The sequence below is a fragment of the Poecilia reticulata genome, chromosome 2, assembly GCF_904066995.2.
Source record: "Poecilia reticulata chromosome 2, P_reticulata-male-v2, whole genome shotgun sequence".
NCBI classification, from domain to species: domain Eukaryota; kingdom Metazoa; phylum Chordata; class Actinopteri; order Cyprinodontiformes; family Poeciliidae; genus Poecilia; species Poecilia reticulata.
The window spans coordinates 17,413,648-17,419,945 of record NC_088831.1 but is presented as its reverse complement, the minus strand read 5'-3'; the positions used below and the strand labels follow the sequence as shown (position 1 = coordinate 17,419,945).

Here is a 6,298-nt window from a genome sequence, read left to right as displayed (position 1 = left end):
ATGCATGGAGTGTTGTCTTGATTCTTTCATGCATGTTTGAGAAATCTGTCAATCTCCCATGGCAACCATTCAGCTGTGCAAAACGCCTAGGTGGACCTAGCTCCGCCTTCCAGGATGAAGCTCCTCCTCAGAGCTGCAGTTTCCAAGCGTCCATGCTTCTGCCTCTCAGAGCCGCTGTCCCTCCCCCACAACTCCTCCACTCAGCTCCTTCAGACTAGCCAGCAGCAATTAGCAAACACCTGGTGGACCTGCACATCTGCTTGAGCTCATATTTAAAGAGACAGAGGCCCAGTTTCAAGGCATTAAATCACAAGCTCATATTTCTTTTTCTTAATTTTTTGTTGTCAAAAATGCCAAATTTTGTTGATCATGACTGATGTGTAAAAGCAATAAAGCAGGTAATTCATCACAGGGGCTGAATACTTTTTATAGGCGCTGTACTGTCACCAAAAGGCAAGGAGTGTTATTCTTAAAGTGTGGTTTCACGTCAGATGAGCAGCTCCTGGGAAGCTGCTGAGAGTTTGTTCTTGTGTTTCTCCTCTTCTGCTAAATAAATGTAAATCAAATTAACTCTTGGCAGGAGCTAATGCAGAGGCTGAACTTCATTAGCATCAGAATGAGGAAGTAAAAGCCATTAGGTGCCCAGCGTCTTTCTTAATATTGGATACCTAATAAATGAAAGACAATGGAAGGTGAAAAAGGCGTGAAATTAAGACTAAGAAAGTCCTCAGAGTCAAGTGTTGTATTTTTTTTTCTTCATGCAAAATCTGAACCCTCTGCTTCTGTTTTATGTTTTATATGACGAGTTTATTTAAGAGTGTCCCAACCTGATTGTCCCGACTCCCCAGTGTTGCTCTGAGACCTTTAAGATTAAGGATTAACTAAGATTGAGCCCCATGCTCACACTTTATTAAAATCAACGGACAAGGTGATGTGTGACTGATTTAGAAAGAAAGAAAGAAAGAAAGAAAGAAAGAAAGAAAGAAAGAAAGAAAGAAAGAAAGAAAGAAAGAAAGAAAGAGAGAAAGGAAGAAAGAACTCATTTACTTGTGTTCACAAAAAGAGTGATGCCTCCCAGGCCATGTACTGTAGTCACTGTGAAATGATCCAGTCCAGGTTTCACTCTGTGCTCAGGATGTCAGGTTTTCACAGGTTTTCTCTGTCTGATTTTCACAAACAGAAAACGTTTTATTAATGTCACATTTGGGTTTTTGAGTTTGGTGTTGACCAGCTAAGTAATTCATATTTGCACATGGTCATGATGTTTGTCCACATTGTCACAAACTGTGAAATAGCCTTTTAGCAGACAGGAAACATATGCCAGCCTTATCCTCATTAGCGGTTAGCCAGTCGTGGTTCGATCATATATTTTATATCTTGTCTGCCACTATTTTGTTTTTACCCAAATTCCACAAAATGCTGCCACATGATCGAAAAAATGAAGCAGATTAATCACATGCTAGCGCTGTGATTAATCACGATTAATCACATGCTAGTGCTGTGATTAATCACGATTAATCACATGCTAGCGCTGTGATTAATCACGATTAATCTTTAGCAGCTAATAGCTCACCAGTTGCAGTTTATTCAGATATTTCATATCTTGTCTGCCACCATTTTGTTTCTACCCAAATTCCACAAATGCTGCAAGACAAATTATTTCAAAGTGGTGAAGGCTCTATCAGTCGACTGGAAAAAAAAATCGTATTAATCGCACTCTGGTCCTGTGATTAATCTCGATTAATCATAACTAACTTTGTAAGCCTGAAATGTAAAAATGCACGTTTTTGTTTTGACTAAAACCAAGCATCTGAAAATTCTCAGTTCTCCAGTTGTTGTTTTTTCATATTCAGGAAAGCTTTAAAAAAAGTCCCAGTGTTTCAAATGCAGTTTGTCCATGAGGAGAAACCCAGAAAACCAGAACAGGAGCAGAAGCCTCACTAACAGAAATCGACTCAACAGGTTGAGCAACAAAATGTCCAGTGACAGGAAGCATCATGGTTGTCCAGGCCTGTCATTAGCTTGTTTCTTTATAATTATGTGGAAAAGAGAATTCAAAAGGAATGTGTAATTTTCAGGAAAAGTTTATTTATTACTACTTTTGTCAGTTTCAAGTTAATTCGGTGACTATTGGGGACAATTTTGTCATGATCAGTGAGCGAACAGCTACATATTTTGGTGACCAAACCAAACCTGATGTTGTACAGTAAATGGAATAGGAAACAACTCCACCTTCTTTACATGTAACATAGCAGGTTCAGTATTCACCCCCCACAAACTCCCTGTTGTATATTTTCAAAAATCAGTCTTATGCCTGTTTTCGATGTAATGTATGGCCTTATTGTCTAACCTGAGGATGCTTTGGAACGGTTTTGATCCGTCGACTTAATTTCTGTCACCACAGCGCAGCAATATTCCCAGCCCCTGCTTGATTTTTTTTTTTTTTTTTTTTTTCCGGTGATACGGACTAAAGCACAAACATGAGGAATTCCTTCGCTGTGAAAATGTGGCCTGATTCAACACAAACTATCAGGGCTGTGTGACTGGAGGGCCCCATGTGCTAATAGGCCTCACCAGCCGGCTACATTCCACAGCTGTGTGGCTCAAGGTCCAGAGGCGCACACACACACACACACACGCACACACACACACACACACACACGCACACACACACACACACACACGCACGCAAAACCATTACACACACTTTCATATCTACTCAGCTGGGAACTCCGTCAAATAATAACTCTGGGGGGATTCAGAGGGTCTGAATCTCGACTACCATCAAAGTATTTCAACCGTACGAGAAGGCTGACCACAGTTCAGCCGGGATTCATCGCACTTTCATCTCAGATTTACTCAATAAAACTTTATTATTTCAAGTGGACATAAAAATAGTTTTTCCCTCCACCTAGATTTGATCCTCAACTCCAGGATAAGATGTCTGATGGCTCCACGTCGCTGTCAGCAGTCAGTCAGAAAGAAGGATGGACGCCTGTCAGAATGGATGGATTTATTCCGTCACACAGAAATGTGTGTTTTCAGGATTATGGCTCAACCGCAGCTGTGGGGCAAATCCGCATAATAATCTTTAACAAATATTCACACTTCCCTGCAGATGAATTATAGAGACTTTCATAAGAATCCATGGATATTTTGAGTGTTTTCCAGCCACGTAGTGCCATTTTATAGCACAATCAAGTTGTTATGTTATCTTCAGTTGTTGTAAGGATGCTGTAAATATATCAAATATGACTTAAAAGAAATTTGACTTGGTCATTTGGTAAAGGCCTTGAAATTGGACTTCTGTCTCTTTCTAAACTCCTGCTCTTACTGAAACTCTGTCTGTGACTCCCCCTCTCAGCTCCTTCAGACTAGCCAGCAGCAATTAACAAACACCTGGTGGAACTGAGCATCTGCTGAGCTCATTACTTCTCAATGCAACGCTGGAAAAACGTTGTTAAAGGATTGATAGAAGAGCCATGTTGTGATGACTTCCTGAAGGCGGAGTTTCAGAAAGAGCAGGAGCTTCTTAAAGAGACAGAGGCCCAATTTCAAAGCATTAAATATCAAAGTAAATTTTCTTTTAAGTCATGTTTGATATATAAAGCTTTTTTGTAGCAACTGAATATAAAAATAGTTACTTGATTGCGCTATAAAATGGGACTATATCCATGGAAAACACATAATACTGTCCCTTTAATTTTGTCTCTAATTGTTTAGCTCTTTTGGATCACTGAGGGGGAAAAAATTAATTATTTCCAGTAAAATATGTATAATAGGGAAAATTATGCCCAGGAGCAGCACACTTCTGAACGCCCATTGTAATGACTGCATGTGTTTCTCACAGGATTATTTTACATTTTCTTTTAATTCAGCAGACGGTAGTTCCACACATCTCCCAGCAGACAGAGAAAACCCCCTCTAATAGAAGCCTGCAGGTCGTGAAGGTCAGCGTCAGTCCACCCCGCTGGGCGTCTCCAAGAGCAAAACACTAAAAAAACCCTGCCAGTTTTCAGGTACTGCTTCCTCCCTCGCCCTGACCTTTGACCTCCCCACCAGGGGAAAGAAAAGGTGATTCTGCTGCCACATTGATGAATAATGTATCAGGCCGTTATTGCAGCTCTGCAGTGACTGTTACCAGCCGCCTGCCGCCCTGAACCCACCCCTACCGGACAGGACTGAGAGGTCAGGGTCTCACTTCTCAGACAGAAGACTAAACAACAGTAATGGATCTGAGATTCACAGATTGGACCGTCCCTGAACGCTGTGGAGCCGCACTATTCTCAGAAACAGACCCAGAAAGAGCAGCGAGGAGGAGTCTGGTTTTCATTTATTTTTTAAATTTCAGTCAGGTTTTATTCTGTCATTACTACGACAGGCGGTTTGTTAGGAAATACATTTTATCTTGATATGTCAGTTAGAATAGGAATAAAAAGTATCAACACCTCTAGAGACACCGGGTGTGTCTGGAAGACTTGACGTTTTGGATAAAGCGGCCCATCGAACAGGTAATCATGTCATAAAAAAGGCATAGAGTCATCTTCTTCACTGAAGATATAGGTGTAAAACGTGACAGATCAATAAATAAATACAAAATAAACATAAATAAACACAACCTACAACCTAAAATTTTCACTTACCTGGCCTGGCCGCCCCTATGCACATTTTCTGGGGTCGCCACTGTTTTCATGTTCATTCGACTCCAAGACGACACTGCATCCCTTTGACACGGTGGCAGCATTATGCTATGGGGTCAAGTCTCTTCAGGAGTTTTTGGTCAAGATGGCTGAGATTGTGACGTGTTAATCAGCTTTGACGTAAAAACATCAGGAAAATGAAGATGAAGATGACTTTTTGCTGCTTCACAGGATCAGGTCTGTGAGCAGGAAGTTAGATTTGGACAACAGAGAGAAGGTGTTGTATGTAGATCCAGTGTGATAGACTCATACCAAAAAAACTTACAAAAAAAGGAACCTGTTATTAAGTCAAAGCATGCTTTCGACCAAGCTTATAGGTTTAATGATGCGCATAGTTATACAGTCAGGTTATTGTTAAAGTCTTACTTTACAATAGGAGGAATAATCTTTATTTTCTAGCTGCATTACACATTAAAAAAATCATATTTGAGTTCAAAAAGTAGAAATAAATGTCCCAAAAATCTATAAAATTGATAGATTATTCTCAGAAAATTTCTAGAAAAAACATGAAAACAATCTAAAAATGTCTGATATTTTTCTAGAAAATTTAGATTTTTGGAGGAAATTTACTCATTTTTTTCCTAACTACTATACGCCTCCTTATGAGACCCATCAGTTAGACTTTGATTGTTTCCTTTTCAATAAATGAAGCCTAAAAACAAACAAACAAACAAACAAACAAACACAAACAAACAAACAAACAAACAAACAAACAAACAAACAAAAACTACAATAACCGAAGTCAGTCTGAGCATCATCATCATCACAGCTGTATATTGACACCTCGCCTCATACTGAAAGCTCCCTCGGTCTCAGGGAACACCCGACCTCCGCCTATCGGAGGCTCGCGCTTCCTCGGTAATCTCCCCGCGCCTGCGCGCATTGGCTGCCTCGCGCGTCAATCTCGCTGAGTGGGCGGAGCCACGCGCACAGAGTGGAAGGAGGAGTCCGCCTGTCAGTTGTGTTCTCGTCCTCGTCAAAAGTCGGCTGTTTGTAGCTGTGACTGAAAACCAGACGGACCCTGCGGCTGCGGACAGACCAGCGGCGACGCACGAGCGAGTCGGTCCATCCGCCGCGCCACGCCACGCCGAGAACCCGGTCCCTCGTGCACTCTGACACCAAAGGACGTGTTCGGGGCACGGAGCGGCTCGGTTTCGGGTAGCCCTGGTAACCTGGTGGACAACGTTGGATCGGAAGATTTCCTCCGCTGCAGCAGCTGCTGGTTTCCAGGCTTTACGCACGTCTGGATGCCTTGACTGCTTCCAGGGAGCCGGGAGCCGGGAGCCGGGAGCGAGGCTGGAGACGGTGAGGACTTGTTGCGCGTCTCCAGGGGAGCGCACCGGTTGGCCCCCTTTCCTGAACCTGAACCTGCCTGTGATGCTCGGGGCTGTAGATGCGCCGCGGAGCGCGCTAACACAACCAGCCTAAAGTCAGCGTGGTCTTCTCCTCTGGAACTATGAAATCCTGCTCGTAAATAGTCAAATTGAGTTGAGCAGTGTGCGTCAGGCTGACAGAGCCGCTCCTCTTTTAAATGGCATCCCCGAACAAGGGCACCAAACTTTCTCCGAGCCCGTAAAATTGCTTCACTTTCTCCCCCG

General features: G+C 42.5%; 1 protein-coding gene across 1 annotated transcript in view; it reads left to right on the top strand.

Moving 5' to 3' along the window:
- Positions 1-5,631: 5,631 nt before the first annotated feature.
- plcl1 (phospholipase C like 1) overlaps positions 5,632-6,298 on the top strand; it is a 164,492-nt gene continuing 163,825 nt past the window's right edge. The window contains exon 1 of the mRNA XM_081598901.1: positions 5,632-6,005. The gene's annotated coding sequence lies outside the window, so the exon portion shown is untranslated. The remainder of the gene's footprint in view (positions 6,006-6,298) is intronic.